We start from the raw sequence: 19,329 nt of genomic DNA on the forward strand, positions 1-19,329 counted from the left end.
CACACACACACACACACACACACACACACACACACACACACACACACTGCTGCTTCCTGTCATCAGTGAGATGTAGAGCAGGGAATCCTACCTTCCTCATAGTGCGCCCAGACTCACAGGTTCCCAGCCCTGGGGACAGCCAGTTTCCATGTGGGGGCCCAGAGCACGGCCAGGTGTCCTTTCCCCAAGCGCTGCCCGCAGTCAGGCCCACCACTGTCAGTCTAAGGGTGCTGGCGAAGTGTGAGTGACCGAGAAGGGTGAAGGGGTGAAGCCATCCTCTCTCTCTAGGCACTGTCCCCCTCACCCCACGAGCAGCAGTCATAGCTCCTTAGGAGACTCCAAAAGTCTAGAAAGGAGCTGGATGGGTGGAAACGATGTTCCGCAGTGACCCAACAGAGAACAGGCTTTTGTCGAGGAAGGCGGGGAAGCAGGTTGACACCTTTCTAGGCACATCGGCACACTCATCCCACCTGTGGACTGGAGCAGGCACCCTAAATATATATATTTATATATATATATATTTATATATATATAAATATATATATATATATATGCCCTTGCCCACGCTGGTAAGTATCTACACGCACACACACACACACACACACACACACCATCAATGGCTCACTGTCAACGGTGCTGGCACGCTTTCTACAGCCGTGTCAGCCTCCTGAGGCCACTCTGACCAAAAGTCAGTGGCCTCTGGCATGAAGGTAATTCTTACGGGGAATGAGACCTCCCCAGGCTCATGTCTTAGGGGCTTGGATCCCGGGAGATGGGAAGTAGTAGATGCTTTAGGAGAGGGAACCTAGCTGAAGGAAGTGGGTACCTGGGGGTAGGCCCTTGGGAATGTCTTATCCCTGGCTGTCCCCTCCTCCTCCTCTCTCACCCCTTTCTCTCTCTCCCCTTCCTGACTGTCACAAGGTCAAGAACCTCCTCCTCCACATACTCTCACTGCCATAATGTTCCATCCAAGCACACGGGACCAAGCCACTAACGACTGTACTCTCTGAGACCAGGAGCCAAACCGTGTCTTTCCTCTCTTGCACTGTGTGCCGGACATTCTGTCAAGTAACAGAACAAAAACAAAAAAACCCTAGCTAATACAGAGGGAGAGAAGAAAAGGGGAGAGGAGAAGCCGTGCCCAGTGCAGAAATGCCCGGGGAAGGTGGCTAACATTGTCTGTCAGTGTCACCCGCACTGGTGTTCGATGGGCAGAGGAAGGGACTTAGGACCGTCATCTTGCTTGTTTCCACCCTGCACTGCAGATGTGACTATAGAAAGCTGCCTGTCCCCTCTTCCCCCCACCTGTCTGTCACAGGTCACCCTTAGAGCTACTGCAGACTTCTGTCAACAAGGAAAGGGGTTCCGCAGTTGTGCCAGAGTCTGCTCACACAAAATCCCATTCATGAACACTGATTGCGGCTACTCGAGGGCCTGGGACCCAGGAGAGGAGGCAGGAGATCCAGCTGTGCAACATTTGCCATTTCCGGGACCCCCGAGAGCACACAAGCTCCTGCTCACATCCAGCGAGCTGGTGTGACAGACTCAAGTGGCCTCCCTACCAGCCTTTCCTCGGGAACCCTGTTCTCCATGTTTGCGCTCCCTGGGGACTATCTGGCCTGCTAACTCCTGGCTACATGCAAATGAGAATCAAAAGGCCAGCTGCCTCTTGGGGAAGTAAGTGGCTTGAGAGCTGTCTGGATATGCAATGTCCTAGGAGGGGGCCAGCGTCCTGTAATCTGCAGGAGCCCGCTCCCCACAGAGACAAGAGATGTACTCCTCATGACCTGGGTCTCTGAGTCCTCCTCAGTATCCCCTCCACCCCCACCATCAAGGGTTCTATAATCACATCGTATTTCAAGACAACGGGGAGATGCTGGTCCAAAGGTCATTTGTCTCCCCTTCTTTGAGTCCAGCTGTTGCCTTGGGCCTCAGTATAACAATGTGTCACAGGCCATAGCCTGGATGCCCCTGGCTGTGGGAACACATTTGCCAGACCTCAGCTCCCACCCGGGACTTCCCTGTGCCCACTACATATGATACACTCTGCTTGGATGGCAAGTACAACTGTCCCTCACCTCCCCGGATCCTTTTCCAAAACCAGCAGGCAACAAGAAAATTCACATTATTGGCAAGGAAGAAAAGGTTGCAAGGGGGCTGGTTACGGCATGAAAAATGCACGGGCTGTTTGAGCATTCCACCCTGATCAAAACTGCAAAGCCTTGTGGTACTTTCTCTCCCCGAGGCCTGAATGGCGTCACCAATTTTTACTTTAAGAAAGAAAAGATCCAATTAATGTTAGCACCTCCCGGGACACAGGGCAAAACTGAAGATTTCTCCCGTCTGCTTATTTATGTGATTTTAAAAAATTTGTCCCTTTCAGGAAATTGACTTCAGGGTAAAGGCAAAGACTTGAGAATTCAGCCAAAATACACGCACCTCCTGTGGCACGGACGACTCCAAGGACACGCCTGGCTGCCGCTGCTCCGCTCCAGGGCCTGGATGTTCCTCTCGGTCACTCAGAGGACCCCTCCGGCTGCGGGGACCCATGCCCACACCTCAAGCCAGGAAGCTTGGGAGCACCCACGTGGTCAGCGGGCCCCGGGCCCGGGAAAGTTCTCCGTCCCCGTGTGTCCTCCTCACACAGGCAGGAGCGGAACAATGCCATCCCTCCCGGCTGAGGGCTACGGGAGATGCTGTTTGTCGGGAGACAGGCTGCTATGGCAACTTGAGGAGAATGGAGCCAGACACTGCCGTCACCTTGAATCCGGCACCGTGCCTCCCGCCGCGGTGGTAGAGGGGACCTGGCACCCTGCTCTTCCCACTACTACTGCAGCTGGGCGCGGGTAGCTGACCCTCGGCTTTCCGCCTCGGCCTCCTGGCCCTGGGTACTTCTCTGCTCCTCCTCTATCGGAGGGAGCACACGGCCCAGTCCCCTGGGAGCACCACCTCCATCTGTTTTTGTCAGGCTAGTTCTTCCTTGCATGTGTGGCTCCAGCTTACTTCTGAGATGGGGCTCTTCCCTGATTTCAGCTCATTAAAATCCTGCAGCTAATTAAAACCCCACTCCAACAGCGGCGGCTGCAAACTCTGGGACTCGTCCCTCCAGTTTTATGCGTAGGCATAAAGTTGCAGTACTCAGAGAAGAAGACGGATGGCTGCAAGGGCTAAGGCTCTGAGGCAGGGTTGCAGGCTCACAGCTGCTCCGGCCCTCCTCCAGTGGCTGGGCCTCAGGGGTGCCAAATGCAGCCCTGAAATCCCCAAGGCCCGGCTTCACCGCTCCGGCACCGCCCCTCTGCACCCCGCCGAGGTGGGAGGTGGGCTGGGAATGATTGCCCACGGTCCTCTACTGTGCCCCAAGGCCAGGGCCCCTCCAATCATGCAATTGCCCTCTTACTCCATGCTCCTGCAGGCCAGATAAATGCGCCCCTGGGGTAAAGGTTAAATCAGATCCAAATATCCCTGACCTGTGTCCCTGAAACCCCTAAGAACACTGCAGCGGCCTCAGCCCCAGCACGAATACAGAAAAGTCTTCCCGAAGGCTGAAGGATTCAGAAAATTCATCACTGCCACGACGGGCCCCAAGGACCTGGTCCAAGAGCCAGCAGTCACAAGCTATGCCACGGGTGCCTTCTCTGCCCAGGACTCCTTACTGATCAGGGATGTTTACGCCCGTAGGGCAGAGGATAGGAATTCTAAAGAGAGAGAAACCGAGTCCCTCCTTAACCCTCCCATGGCAGGTCCTGGAATGACCACTCAGCACCCCAAAGCCTTGATGCTCTGAGCATCTGTCGTGCCCCCCCCCCCCCCCCACACGTGGAGTGTGTTTGCCACTGAGCTCACATGGAGCCCTGGGAGCTGGGTCGGAGGCCCTTTCCATCTTTGTATTCCCAGCGCTCGGCACCACGCCCGGCACCAGAGAAGTGATCAATAGCCACCGTGCGCGTGGAATGCGCATGAGTTAATAAATGGAAGTGTCGGGGGCCATCGGGAGAGAGCGCGCCGTGAACTTGGAATTTTAAAAAGGTCATTTATGTTTCAGGGAGCCGTGGGTTTGTTTTGATTGGATCTGGGCTGGAGTCAGGGCTGGCGATGGCAGTCGAAGAATCCAGAAGTGAGCACACCACCAAGGCCCACCGCGCCCCAGGATCTCACTCGGAACCCTTCTGTCAGTTCAACATCACGCAACTTGGGGCTTGAAAGCTTATATTTTCAAAGGTAAACACAGAACCTCTCTCTTGGAGATATGAAAACATACATAAAAATATTTACACGACTTGGATGCCACGAAATCGGCAAACCTTTTGTATTCGTCACTTTCCTCACTGCTGTGGCAAAGCGCCTGACGGAAGCGACGTGAAGAAGGAAGAATCTGTTTTGGCTCACAGTCTGAAGTCGCCATCTGTCACGGTGGAGAGGCCGCAGAGACAGGAGCTTAAAGTAGCTGGCTGCAGTAAGCCTGCAGCCAGGAAGCGAAGAGAGACAGATGCCAGGGCTCAGCTGGTTTTCTCCTCTTCTGTTTCCTCGGGAACCTCAGCCCAGGGTGCTCCTCAAATTCAGGGCGGACCAGGTCCCTCCTCAGTTAACCCTCCCTCGACACCTTCACTAGCGTTCCCAGAGGTGTGTCTTCATGATGACCTTAAATCCAGCCAAGCTGACAATGAAGACACACCAGCATACCCTTCAACTGTCGTGCGACGCTAGAGAACACCTGAACAAAATTACGGCTCACACGTGTTGAGCAAATGTCTACGAAGGGGCTGGTGAGATGGTTTAGTGGGTAAAGACACTTGCCTTCAAGCAGGACAAACATGAGTTCAAGCCTGAACACCCATTAACAGAAGGAAAGGACCAACTCCTGAAAGTTGTTCTCTGACCTTCACATGCTTAGCATGGCATGTACACACACAGAGAGACGCTCGGGCACACACACACACACACACACACACACACACACACACCAAATACATGTAAAAATTTTTTTGAAATCAAGACAAAGGGCGTCTTTGAAAACGTATGTGAAGTGATCCAGTCACAAAAGAACAACAGCGTGCAGTTAAGTTTTCTGAGGTGCACAGGATTGTCAGGCAGGCAAGATGGCAACCGTCTGGGTCTGGCAGGGGATGGTGAGTTATCTTTCAGTGGGTACCGAGTTCTGGTCTGAGAAGACAACGGCTGCACGCCAGCGTGGATTTAGTTTATGTCACTGAGCTACACACCTAAAAATGGTAAAAAAAAAAAAAAAAAAACAAAAAAAAAAAAAAAAAAAACGGGACTGGAGAGGCGGTTCAGGGTAACCTACAAGGCTTGGAACTCAAGCTTCAGGGGACCTTACCGTTTCCTGGATTCCCCGGGGAACCAGACACACAGGGACATGCAGGGCACAGTGGTTTAAATGAGACCGGCCCCTGTAGGTTGGTCCACCTGGCGGAACGATTTGCGGAGAATTAGGAGGTGTGGTCTCCTTGGAGGAGGTGTGTCACCAGGGTGAGCTTTGGGGCTTCAGTACACTCCTGATCTCCCCAGCACGCTCTCTGTCCCCTCCGCTATTCCCACCTCCACACCTTCACTCCGCCATCATGGACTCTAGCTCTCCGGAGCCATAAGCTCAATGAAACACTTTCTTTTATAAGTTGCCTTGGTCATGGTGTTTTAGTCACAGCAATAGAAAAGTCATGAAGTCAAGGTTAAACACACACAAGATAATCTTTTAAAAATGGTTAGAATGATACATTCTACGTGACGTGTATTTTGTGTATTTACGTTTCTTTATTGGGCTCAGGTAGGGAGCTCTTGTTCTGGCCTCGGGATTGGATTTTCCTCACCTCACAATCTGTTCTCCTGCAAAATACCAACTGTGGATGGGTTCCCAAGTTCCTAGCAGCTCTGGGTTGAGACCAATCCCTTGGAAAACAGAAAGGCATCTGTGACGCTCACGCCCACTCGGCCACCTTCAGGCGGACAGTGGCCATCCATCTGCAGAAAGTGTCCATCTCTCACGTCTGAGACCCGCCCTCCACCACAGACCTTGGTCCCTTCCATACCAAAGCCTCTGCAAGGCCTCTGGGGCTGTGCCCTAACTTCCTACAAACCAAAACGTGCTGCTGCAGAGGCAGCTGGGTTCCTGTGGGCTGAGCTATTCGCCTTCACGACACCTCTCAGAGGCCGCACTGCATTGTCAAGCCGTCTACTGTATTCTTAGGCTCTGCGAAGCCACACTCTTCCACCGGAGGGCCTGCTGGCTGAAAGGAGGACACCCGGGGCCGCTCTGGACCAGGGACCACTGTGTGCGCGACATGGAGCCCTGCCAGGACAGCATCCCATAAACCACAAAGGAATCTCTGGGGGATGGACAATGAGAGGGGGGGTCTCACTTGGTAGCTTAGTCTGGCCTAGGACTTGCTAGAGCATCCAGGCTGGCTTCGGACTTGAGCCCTTCCTCTGTCAGCCCCCCAGACGCTGTGATGATAGATGCACTCTACCACACAGAACCTGGTGGAAATCATTTTAAGGCAAACGTTTAAACGGGGCTAATGATTTGGGTCATGATGTATCGACAGCCAGCCTTCTCATTTAAAGACCTTTAACTTTTAGAGAACTTTAAAGAGCAACCTGGGAACGCATTTGGCGATGGAGGTGTCCTCTAGTTTACGACCTCCCCGTTGATATCCTGGTTGTGACGCTGTACTGTTGCACAGTCTGACTGTGCATGATGTCACCATAAGGAGAACTCGTGTAGAAGAGGGCTTCTACAGGTTCTTCTGCATAACTGCGTGAATATGTAATTATTCTAATTTTTTTTTTTTTAAATTAAGATCTTACAATGAAAATTCCTTGGGAGCTGGAGAGATGGCTCAGTGGTTAAGAATACAGGCTGCTCTTGCAGAGGACCTGGGTTCGATTCTCAGCACCTCCACGGTGGCTCACAACCATCTGTAACTCCAGTTCCAGATGATTAAACGCCCTCTTCTGGCCTCCAAGGGTACTGCTTGCAAATGGTGCATATAGACACATTCAGGCAAAAACTCATGCACATAAAATAAAAATAATCCTTTAAAAAAAATCTGGCCTTTCAGCTCATGCCTAGTGGAAATGGCTTCTAACACTGCACCCATAAATAACAGAAAGCCCTTATCATAGATCAGTTGCCAGCCCTCATTGTATATAAGAAACATCATAAAGTTAGGAGACTCTGCCTTTAATAGAAAAATTTGATGTGTTAGCAACTACTGGCCGATCTTTGCGTGTTTTTCAATTGCAAATTGCACTTAAAAATGCAAACAATTATTAATATTGATTTGGACTAAAACAATATTGACTTTCAATATATCCCCAACTCCTTTATGAATTACCCGTGGACACATGGCGATTATGATAGAAGACCATCTGCATGCTCAATTTCTTTTCAGTGAGGATCCTTGAGGAGGGCTGACGTGATGCCCAGATAATGAACTTCACAGATAGAAGGCTAGCTCCAGGGTCCTTGGCCATGAGCACAGAGTTCCCCCACAGCACGGGCCTGTGTGCCCAGACCTACTCGTCTCTCGGGATCACCTCCCCCTCCTTACACAGCACAGACTAGGAACACATGCTCAGGTTCTAGAATGGGAGTCCATGTTGCTCAGAGGAAGGAGAGAAAAATGGAACAGATATTTGTCTTGCTTTGGTACTGCTTCAGAGGCTACGCAGGACTCTATAGAAACAGGCCACTTAGCTTTGCTGACAATAACTTCTTCAAGTGAAAATCATTATCCTTATTTGTCACAGGTTGGGCTCTCTGTGAGCAGGGGCTGGGATGCAGTTCAGAGGTGTAAGTGTTTATTAAGGATCAACACCTGTGAAGGGGAAGGAAGAGAACTGGAGCGGACAGGACTGCAGTGGCAAAGCCAGCCGGAGCACCCTGCAGCACGAAGCAATGGCTGACTTTTCTACCTCCAGCATTCCCCGAGGCTGGACGTGGGCTGCCCGTGGGAGGGTGTGCCCTCAGGTGAGGCAGCTTGCTACAGCCGAGGCAGGTCCCCGAGGGACTGACCAAACACGTCAAGGGTACGCTGTGAATCACAGCCATCCCAGATCTGCCCGGCTCGAAACCTGTCTCCTTCCCCGCCAGCCCCGGCTTTTCTCCAACAAAGCTTACATCAGACTATCCTGACCTTCAGTTACTGAGACAGGAAGGTTTGGAAGTCTCCAGAGGAATATGCAGAAAGTTTGGCTGTGTAAGCAAATACACTCCCTTCCCTCCCCCCACTAACATCTGTGCGACTACGCGCGCACACACACACACACACACACACACACACCTTTTTACATATTGCATTGCTAACAGAAGGGGGGATGGGTTAGTGGGGTGAAACGCTCCCACGGCTTACAGCTTGGAGACCATCCCCCCCCCCCACAGATCCACTGGGTCTTGCCGAGAGCAGCTGAGAATGCACGGGGTTGCCGGCCAGCCTCCTTTTACTTTTAGCAAGCACTAAGCTGTTCGCATTTCCCAGCTGCTCCAACAGCCACAGCCACAGCAGGGAAAATTACAGGGAAGGAAAAAATTGCATATTTACTTCTCCAAATTGAAAGTTGGGGCATAATATGGGCAGAAAGGAGTGTGTGAGTAAAACTGAAGTGCCCTGGCCCCTGGCAGGGCGCAGCTGCCTCCAAGCTGCCAACGGCAATCCAGAGACTCTGGAGGAGGAGAGGCTGGCTGGGAGGCTCGGCTTCTTGCCAGGGAATCCCTCTCCCTGTGGCTAGCGCAAGGCAGCCCCAGAGGACTTGCCTTTGCCACTCAGCTGCCAGCCATGCCTGGCACAGAGTGGGTGCTTGGGTACTGTGTGGTGGGCAGAGCATCCCACAGCAAGGAGGAAATAAGGAAGGCACTCCCACGCTGGAGCAGCGGGTCCTTTCAGCTAAGGTCGTGTGGCTGAGGCATGCAGGTGCAGCGATGACCTCTCCTTTGTCTATTATTTCATTTTTTACTTTTTTATATTTTGGTTTTTTTTGAGGTAGGGTTTCTCTGTGTAATCTTGGCTGTCCTGGACTCGCTTTGTAGAGCAGGCTGGCCTCGAACTCACAGAGACTCACCTGCCTCTGCCTCCCTGAATGCCTGGGATTGCAGGCATGGGACATCGTGTCTGGCTTGTGTGTGTGTGTGTGTGTGTGTGTGTGTGTGTGTATGTGTGTGTGTACATGTTTTTTTAGGTATAGGTGCCTGAGAAAACCAGATACAACAGAAGTCCTGGAACTGGAGTTACAAGTAGTTTAGAGCCATCTGACATGGGTGATGGCATCAGAACACTGGTCCTCTTCAAGAGCAGTTAAGTGCTCTTAACCACTGAGCCATCTCCCCAGCTCAGCCATCCCTTTCTTGACCCATCTATTAGTTTACTTTTATTAAAAAAAAAAAAAATTCTTTTAAATCACTGTGACCAAGCGCCCGGCAGGAGTGACTGAAAGAATAAGGTATTTATTTGGCTTGTGGTTTGGACAGATTTCAGTCCCCCGTGGTAGGGAGGGGACAGGGGAGCAAAGCAGTGCCCAGCATGGCAGGAGGCAGAGAGAGGGAATGGCGGTCCTCTGAGAGCTTTCTCTCTTCATCCTTTTCTTCTGTTAGGACCCCCAGCCCAGGGGATGGTGCTGCCTACATTCAGAAGAGGCTTTCTTGTGAATCACCCTCCCAAACATCACCTCAGGTGGCCCTCACCTGTGTCCCAGACGATCCCTGGCACAGAGCTAACCTCTGAGCAGGATGCTCTACCGCAGTCTAAGGTCTCCTGGACTGAGAGCCGGGCAGAATGATCAAGTGTCTTGGCCCCCTCCTTATACCCCGTGAGCAGGTCTGTCCAGGCCAGCATGATAGAGTCAGGGCGTCAGGAACCTGGGAGTTCTAATGAGACACAGGCCCAAGCCCCACACCCCAGTGTTCCGAATCGCCTCCACTCCACTGCTCTCTCCATGGATCCTTCATTCCCCTCCCCCATGGGATTTTAGAAAGCTAGAAATTTACATCCTCTCCCTCAATCCCTTCCTGTCTTCTCCTACCACCTGGAGCTGCAGACTCTTACCATCTGAGCCCATCTTTTCCCGTTGGTTACTAAGCTGGTTCAGCACCTGGGGCCTGGACAGCTCTCCATCTCCACCAGACAGACCCATACTGTTGTTTTCAGCCACTCAGGCCCTGTTCAAAAGCAACTCAGGGCCAGAGCTGTCCAGCTCCCCACATCCTAACATCTCAATGTGACCCTCACTCTCTGGCAATGCCCAAGCCCCGCCTTCATCTCTCAGCATTCCCAGATGGGGCCTGGAGAAGCCTGCTGTTCTATTCTGTGTCCTCTGCCCCTCCCCCCTTCGGGGGGGCTTTCCTCCAACCGCGTTTCTCTGTGTAGCTCTGGCCGTCCCAGAACTCATTCTGTAGAGCAGGCTGGCCTCAAACTCAGACATCCACCTGCCTCTGCCTCCTGAGTGCTGGGCTTAAAGGCGTGTGCCACCACCACCTGGCTAAGTCCCAAGTTCGTATAGGCTGCTGAAAAGCGAAAGGAAGATAGGTGGAACTAGGCATCTTATGAAGGGACCACCAAGGTCAGTCATTGATCTTCAGTGAGCCCCTGTCTGAAGCAGCTTGTCTCCAATAAGAAACACCTGACCCTCGTATAAAGCGAATAATTCTTCGATTGACATGGCCAATGGCCCTCAGCAGCAGATCCCGGCCCTCAGACCTGCCAAGCCGGAAATACGGATTTCTACATCGTCTGACTCTCAAATCCGCAAGCAATGAAGATTTTAAAAAGGCTACTCCAGGGGCTGGGGGTACACCTCAAAAGCACAGCACATTGTGAGCGTGGGGTGAGACCCCAGGTCCGAGCACCAGGGAAAGAGGGGGAGGGGCGTCCAGGTCAGTAAAGACTTAGATGCAAGCCAGGTGTGGCGGCGCACACCTTTGATCCCAGTGCTCTGAGGCAGAGGCGGGTGTAGCTCTGTGAGTTCAAGGCCAGCCTGGTCTACAAAGAGAGGCCTTGTCTCCAGAAACAAAACAGAACAAGCAAAGCGCACAAGTCTAAGCCCAATTAGCCCCGGGGTCCACTCTGCCACGAAAAGCACAGCCACAGCCGTGAGCAGGCACGCAATCCCTGGATCCATGTGATGTCTAATGTTGCAAAGACTCGCATAAAATTAGCTGAGCCGAGAAAAGGCTCCGAGCCGGTGGTGTGCCAATCTGCCTCGGCCTGGCTGGTTAGGAGCTGGCTCCCGCTGTTCTGGAACCTGATGGTGCTCATGCAGAGACACGGGCTTCCAGCATGAGGCATCTGCTCCTGACTGGAGGATCATCAGTGTGCTGAGGCAGGGAAGGGAGCAGGATACGTGGTAGATATGCCCCTGCCATGTCTGCCTCCTTCTCTGCCCCGCCCCCACCCAGCCTAGTGATGTGTTTTACACACACACACACACACACACACACACACACACACACGCACACGCACACGCACACACGCACATGCACACACACACACACACAATTTACGGCTTGGATGATGTTCTTCCCTCCCCCGATGTATATTTTGAAGTTCTAAACCCCAGCACCTCAGAATGTGACTTATCTGGCATTAGGATTATTGTAGACTAACCAGTTAGGATGAGGCCATGATAGCGGCCTACTCAGTGAGTTCAAGGCCAGCCAAGGCTGCATAGTGATATCTCCAAAAAAAAAAAGAAAGAAAGAAAAAAGAAAAAGAAAAGAAAAAACAAACCCACTAGTGTCCCTAGAGAAGGGGGCCTACAGACACAGACTCACACCCTATACCCTAGGGAGCCTTTTATCCACGTGAGGATGAAGGTGTGAACACGTCTGCGACAGGCACATGGGCAGACGTGGCTCTGCTTGCCTTTCTACATGCTAAAGAGCACGTGCCTAATGCATACACTTGTTTCCTTGTCGGGTGGCTGGGGCAGTCCGGCTGCAGCCAGACCACGTCCTGCTCTGGACCACCAGGGCAATGACCCCCCTCCCCCCCAGCTAACTCTTGTCTCCGTCCCACAGCGCTGCTGTTATCCTCAGTGGCGGGAAAGCCCTGGGCTCCTTGCTGGTAGAGGACAGCCTGTCTCTTCTCTGGGCCTGGAGGGCAGACAGCAGGAGGGTGGCCTGGGCTGGCAGGGAAGGGGTGGGCGTAGGGGCGGCAGCCCAGCAGGGCCATCTGCCATCTGCGCCACGGCTCCACTGTCCGCTCTGTCCGCTCTCCGCCTCAGGGTGCGTCACTCCCGTGACCCCTGGGAACTGGAGCTAATTTTCCACCATCATTAGTGATGGGAAGACCTCAGGTTCTGCCTTTAATTAAAGTCAAACGTGGGGCTGAGGAGAAGCGCAGACGTCCCTGTCTGGCTTGTAAAAGCCATATGCAAATAATTAAGCAAGGCATGGAAGCCATAATTAAAAATTTCACAAACCCCTCATTAGCTGAGCAGGCTGCACAGGGAAGCAGGACCTCGCCCCTCCCCCTCCCCCCGAGCCCGTGGCAGTTCCCGCAGATGGTTAATTGGGGTGGGGGTGGGGGCGGGGAGAGCAGTGGGGCACACCTAGGTGACGGTGCACCTGGCAATGCGCCCGTGGGGCTCCTGGTACATTTCCTAGGACAAAGCGGGCGGCTTGGTCGCTCTGTCTCTGCATCCCAGGATACAGAGGCTCCATAACACAGGTCCTTGCCCCAAATCTCACTGCTTCTTCCGGGTACAGTCCTGAGGGCTGTACAGCTGGGGCGACCCACCGGCAGAATGGGAGAGAAATGTCCCACTGGCGGCCAAAGAGCCCCTCTAGCTGGACATGGCTGGAACCGCCACCCGCTCATGTCCTGAAGAAGTCCTTTTTGCATGGAATCCCTTCCATGCAAACATGCGTCTCTGAGCCTCGTAGCCACTGCACAGCGATTCACATCAAGACAAAGGCCCTGAGCAGGGCACCCACCACCCCGAAAGCACCCGCCCGGCCCCAGCTTCAATCAGAATTTCTGGCAATGGGGGAGGGGGTGCCAGGAGAGTGTGTCTGACATTGCCATCCCATCCCATATGCTCTCTGGTTACTCTCCTCCCCCACACACCCCATCACACCAGGGGTCCCCTTCTTCAGCTCTCAGCATCCGCAGACATCTGGGTCACCTCATGATGGGGATTGATCTTGCCAGGCCAGTCGCCGCAGGCATAATCTTTACTTGCTCATTGACATTTCCAAATGAATATTCACTTGTCCCAATCGTGGCCACTTGTTTTCCGTCTCCTCTGATCAATGGTCTTCCTCGGAAGGCACCGTGCTCACCAGAGACATTGATTGATGGCCAGGAAGCTGCCCGGAACACGAAGAGACCAGATGTGATCTGCCAGCTAAGAGACTAGGATGCTTGCTTGCGTGCTTGCCTCGACCGCAGCTGTCCAGCTCCGGGTTGAACCAACGCCTCCACGAAGCCCACTGCCGAGATGAACTCCTCTTGCCGGAAGGGAGGGCAAATGAGTTCAGAAGGCAGACCTTTTGGATTATTTCTGAGAAAGAGTCTTTGCATGTTGCCCAATCTGGCCTTGAATTCCCTGGGTAGCCCAGGCTGACCTTGCAATCGGCACATAGCATCACAGTCAGCTCCAGAGGCAGACCTTGCAAGCTTAGGGGCCTCGCAGCAAGGAGTGTCCTGCTTGGGACCCTCAGAGCTGAGAGCATCCTGTCTGGCCACCCCTTGACCCATAAGATCTCTTTATCTTTACCTACATTTCCAGATTCAGCCCTTTACAGTTCAGACCTTGCTTTTCATAAAAAAAAAAAAAAAAAAAAAAGTTCTTACCCTTTTTCTTCTTTCACGTGGAGAGAATGCAGGCCACTAGGCCAAAGATGATCAGACACCATGGCAAGTACCCTGCTGTCAGAAATATAGAGCCTGTGGTGAGCCTAGCTCTGAATCCTAGCAGTTGGGAGGCTGGCGCAGAAAGACTGAGTTCGAGGCCAGCCTAGCCTACATAAGGAGATCCTGTCTCGGAAAGCGAAAACAAAACGAAACAATTGTCTTAGTTACTGTTCTATTGCCGTGATGAGACCAAGGCAACATACAAAGGGAAGCCTTTAATTGGTGGCTTGCTTACAGTTTCGGAGGGTTAGTCCAGGATCATCCTGGCAGGGAGCAGGCAGCAGGCGGGCACGCGCTGCCGCAGTCGCTAAGCGCTCTCATCTAATCCACAGGCAGAGAGAGAGAGAGAGAGAGACTGGGCCTGGTGGGAGCTTTTGAACCGTCAAAGCCCACCCCCAGTGACACACCTCCGCAACTCCTCCAAACCAGGAACCATGCTCTCCAATAAATGAGCTTACGGGGTCATTCTCATTCAAACCACGGCAACAATGCAGCCGAGGGCAACCTTGGTTGTCTATCTGCCCTGTGTGTTACCTTCGCCTCCACAAACATCAGCTCTTACAGTCAGTCCTCAGCTCCCTTCATTTCTCTGCCCTTCCTTGCAGGTCCGAGGCCCTGCCTACCAACTCTTCCTGCCCCATGCCTCTTCCCTGCTACGAACAAGAGCATGCATTTGCACTCACTGACACCTTGGATAGGCTGAGCACATCACCCCCCCCCACACACACACACACACACACTTCCAAATTCAGAATGATTCAAAAATCTAAGACTGTTGCTGGCACAACAGGTGGAAATTCCACCCTTGGAAACTTGATTTTCCGTACAAAATTAATATGAATACTGTTTAAAATCGCTTTCAGGCTTTGGGTACAATATGCAGAGGGAGCATACAAAAATTCTGTGCTTAGACTTGGGTCTCGCCCCTTCAGACATCTCATTGTTATATTCAAATGTTCCCGAGTCTGAACAGCTCAGGGACTCACAACAACTCTGTCTGGACCTAAGCATTTCATAGGTCATAGGAAGAGTTGTTCACGTTTGGATGGAGAAATGGACCATCCCATTTGTGCAAACCACACATAGATTACAAATTATTCTGTCTCTCTCATGCATGCGTGTGTGTGTGTGTGTGTGTGTGTGTGCATATGTGTGTATGTGTATGAGAGAGAGAGAAAAAAAATCTATTCGCTGGACGACCTCTATGCTTTTAGCCACACCCCCAGCCCCTCATTGGTGTATTCTAGGCAAGTATTCTACCACTGAGCCACGCCCTCAGCCTCTGATTCAGCTTAGTTTTTAAAAATTCTTTATGAACATCTCAGATTTAAAAGATATAAATCAGTATATGCGTATATATATACACACACACATCATATATATATATATATATATGTATATATATTAAAACACACACACATATCGTGACTCCATCCTTCATCTTAAAGAACAGAACAATTGCCAATATTTGTACTCCCCTTGAATCTCCACCTTTCCCCCCCTTTCCCCTCCAGAGGCAACTCATCTATGCGGTAAACATTTAAGAAGCATATATGGGCTGGAGCCATTCTGGGCAACAGACATCCATTAGTCAGCAGAACTACACCCTACCCTTAGACAATTCTACTCCAAGCAGAGAAGAACAGATAACATAATAATCACGGAGCACTGGAAGGTGCTCAACACGACGAAGAGAAAAGGAAAAACAAAACAAAAACAAAAACAGAGTAAGGGGAGGAGAGCGTGGAGGGAGAGCTTGGGCCTGGAGGCTGATGTTGGCTCCTCGGTACAGAGAAGATGTCTTCACTGGGAGGCTGCCATTCCAGCCGTGGCGACATACAGGGCGTGGCTTGTGCAAGGGCCCTGCCCTAGAGCGGGGAATCCTGAAGAGTGGTGTGTCAGGAGAAAGACGTACACTAGGAAGAATGAAACGGTGTGAGAACTGAGAGCTGACTTGATGAGACTGGACTTCAGTAGTACCCTTCCTGGCATGTTAAGAGAGGCCAGGGGGGAAGCCATAAGCCTGATGGACCATCTACGTCCGCCGTTCTCACGGGAGAGCTGGTGCTGCGAGTCGCCAGCTTCGTTTGGATGGTGAGGATCTCAGGCACTGTTTACTTCGGTCTACGACATAGGTGACGGTCTTGGACTCCTTTTTTTTGGGGGGGGGCATTAGTTTTTTTCAGACATGGATATTGTTGGTCCTAGAAACAAACTGTTGCTGTCTCTTGTGACCCCGGCTCTTCTTACCTGCTCCTTTATGGGGACACTTAGGAGCCCTGGACGCCTGGGGCATGTGTACAAAACGAGACCAGAACAAGGGGCCATGCATGCAGAGATGACATGGGGGAGGGCCCTGGAGCAGCCAGGCTTCCCTTCTGTGACAGTCAGTCTCAATGGGTCCCTGACTGGATGGAGATGTATCCAGAAGACAGGCAATGCACACTCTGGGTGTGGCCATGAACTTGTTTCCGGAGAGGGATGAGGAACCACCACACAGGCTGGGATCTTCGGGAGGGGAAGGAGGAGGAAGTGAAAGAGGATGCACCTATGCCCTCTGCTCCCTGGCTGCTAGGATGTGAGCAGCTGTGCCTGCCATGCCTACTTGGCCGTTTCTTTGACTCTGCAAAAAAAAAAATATCCATCCTCAGATGCCTGCCAGTGTGGTGAAAAGCCTGGGCCACTGCTTGAAAGCTGTGGGCAAGTTGCTTAACCTCTTGTGCCTCGGTTTCTGGGGGAGGGGCTTGTTTGGTTGTTTTTGTTTTATTTTGTTTTCTACTTAAATTTTGGCTACCGTGCTAGGTTAATATAAGCGCTATATGAACAGCCAGAGGGAGGTTGTTGGAGCAGCGCCCGGCACCTAAGGAGCCCTCAATCGTGTTAGTTTGGAAAGATGGACGAAGCCCCCTCCTGCCCGCCCGTGTGCTCCTCTCCGAGCCAAGTCCATCGTGGCACAGCTGGCAAGGCCTGAATGCCTGCAAGAAACGAGAACTCTGGATGCTTCCAACATGGTCCCCAGGAAACGTCTCCGGAGCACAGAGAGATGTATATTCCTGGAAAGGGCTTCCAGGAAACAGCCCATGAGCACTTTATCAAGAAAGGAGAGATGGCAGCCACGCTCTTGGCTGGATATCCACGGCCAGAGCTGGCCTTGGGCTACATCTATTGGCTGGCATCCTTAAGAGCAGTGGGGATGGCATTTACCCGTTCAGTTTGTGTTCCGAGTGTTCTTTGAACAGCGTCTGCTGGAGATTCCAAGCCCTGCACAGAACAATCTATTTGGCAATGTACAATGCAGCTGGGTCTCTTTCCTGATCGCCGAGCTTAAGGTAACCGCCAGCCCATATCACACACAGCACCTTTGATGACTTCAAATTGGCTCAGAAGGATGCAGTGAGCAATAAGATTTCAACAAGCAGACTGGTGTGGCTCCAAGCTCCCAATTTTCCTGTCTCATAGGACTCTATTTTCACAGGTGTGAGTTCAGGGAAACACACACACACACACACACACAGAACCCAGTCCTGTCTGGAACTTGGCATTCCACCCACAGTGGAAACCTAATATTGTTTTCCAATTCAACTTGAAGAAATTCAACTCCACTTTATAAACATAAAGGGAGTCTCCAAGACCTAAGAAAACAATTTTCTTCTGTTACTTTTTTTTTTTTTTTTTTGGTATGGGTGTGTGGATGTGTGAGTGTGCACACGTGGGAATAGGTATGTGTGCGAGTATATGGGTATGTGCCTAGGCATGCACGTGGAGGCCAGAGGGTAAACTCCTGGGCTTCATCTTCAAGAACACTATCCATCCCCTTTGAGGCAGGGTCTCTCTTCGCCTTGGAGCTCTCAACTAAGCTAGCCCAGATGGCTGGTGAGCTCTGGAGGTCTCTGCCTCCCGAGCGCTGGAATCACAGGCGTGCAGCCCAGTGCCCGGCTCCCACCCAGCATTTTTTACACAGGTTATGGAGGTCAAACTGAGGTCCTTACATCTGCATGGCAAGTACTTCACCAGCTGGGCCATCGCTCCAGTGCCTCTGTCTTTTCGATTCTGAGTTGGCAGCGTAGCTTGTACATATTTATGGGGGAACAATGTGACATCTGAATGCATGTTTGCAATGTGCGATGATCAAACCAGGGTAATTACCATATATCCATCACCTCATACATTGGTTGTTTGTGCTGGGAATATTCAAGATCCTCTGTACTAGAGACTTTGAAACACATCGCTTAATTGCTGTCACCTGAACTACAGCTATCCCTCCCCTGCAAGTTCATCCTTCAGCCTTCCTAGTAAAAACCATCTTTAATGATAGATCACACAGCCGGGGGGGGGGGGGGGCTCGTGTGTGCTTTTCCTTCTCATACGGTCATCACAATTAATAGCCAAATAATAGATTTGACCTTTTGAAAAACTTGAAGCCTTCCACTTTCTTTAAATTGCTGGTTGGCCACAAAAAAAAACTACAAGTCCTCTGGGTGGGCAAGATGGCTCCTCAAGAGCAATGTCTTCCTTCCTTCGTTCCTTTCTTCATCCCTCCCTCCTGCTCCCCTCTCTTTCCTATTTTTGGTTATGTAGCTCTGGCTGGCCTACAGATCTCTTATGTATGTAGACCATGCTGGCCTGGAACTCAGAGATCTACCTGCCTCTGCTCCCGAGGGCTGGTAGTAAAAGAGTGTGCCACCACACCCAGCTAAGCTGGCTCCTCAGGTGAAATATTTGCTGCCAAGCCTGACATGAGTTCAACCCCACAGGCCCCACAGGATGGAAGGAGACCTCCATCTTCACACATAGCGCATAATCCCTTTCCAAAAACGAAATGTAATGATATTATAATAATAATAAACTTGAACCCCCCGGGCTATCTTCTCCATTTCTTTGTCAAGTCAAGGATGTAGAAGTTCTCAGTGCGGGCTTCATGACATTTTCCCAAGAAGGTGAGGATCTGTGTCTTCAAGGATTGCAAGGCTTTGTCCACCCCCCCCCCCCTTAACAGGAGCCTTAAGCATCATCTTCCCCAAAAGGGACAGGGAAATCCAAAGCAAGGATGCTGATACTCATGTGTGATTTGAAGACACTACTGAGGGAACTTGGTGGTGCGCCAGAGGGTGTCGACACTGGGCTCTGAATGAAAATGGCCCTCACAGCTTCACAGGGAGGGCCACTGTTAAGGGCTGTGGCCTTGTTGGAGGAAGTGTGTCACTGTGGGGTGGGCTTTGAGGTCTCGGAAGCTCAAGCCAGGTCCAGTGTCTCACTCTCTTCCTGCTGCCTGCTGATCCAGCACCATGTCTGCCTTCGTGCCACCATGCTTCCCGCCGTGACAATGATGGAGTAAGCCTCTGAACTGTGAGCCCCAATTAAATGTTTCCTTATAAGGGTTTCCATGGTCATGGCATCTCTTCACAGCAATAGAAACCCCAACTAAGACAGATTCCAAACAGCCAAATGTGCCTGTGAGTTTGTA

General features: G+C 51.6%; 1 protein-coding gene across 3 annotated transcripts in view; it reads right to left on the reverse strand.

The window, feature by feature from the left end:
• Positions 1–19,329, reverse strand: part of Chst8 (carbohydrate sulfotransferase 8) — a 127,046-nt gene that overhangs the window by 69,919 nt on the left and 37,798 nt on the right. Inside the window, exon 1 of one of the 3 annotated variants that reach the window (XM_055594980.1) lies at positions 2,440–2,603. The exons of the other annotated variants lie outside the window; for them this stretch is intronic. The gene's annotated coding sequence lies outside the window, so the exon portion shown is untranslated. Of the gene's footprint in view, positions 1–2,439; positions 2,604–19,329 lie in introns of those variants that run through there. 3 annotated transcript variants of the gene reach the window in all.

Source organism: Psammomys obesus, unplaced genomic scaffold, assembly GCF_907164565.1.
Source record: "Psammomys obesus unplaced genomic scaffold, mPsaObe1.curated_primary_1811, whole genome shotgun sequence".
NCBI lineage: Eukaryota > Metazoa > Chordata > Mammalia > Rodentia > Muridae > Psammomys > Psammomys obesus.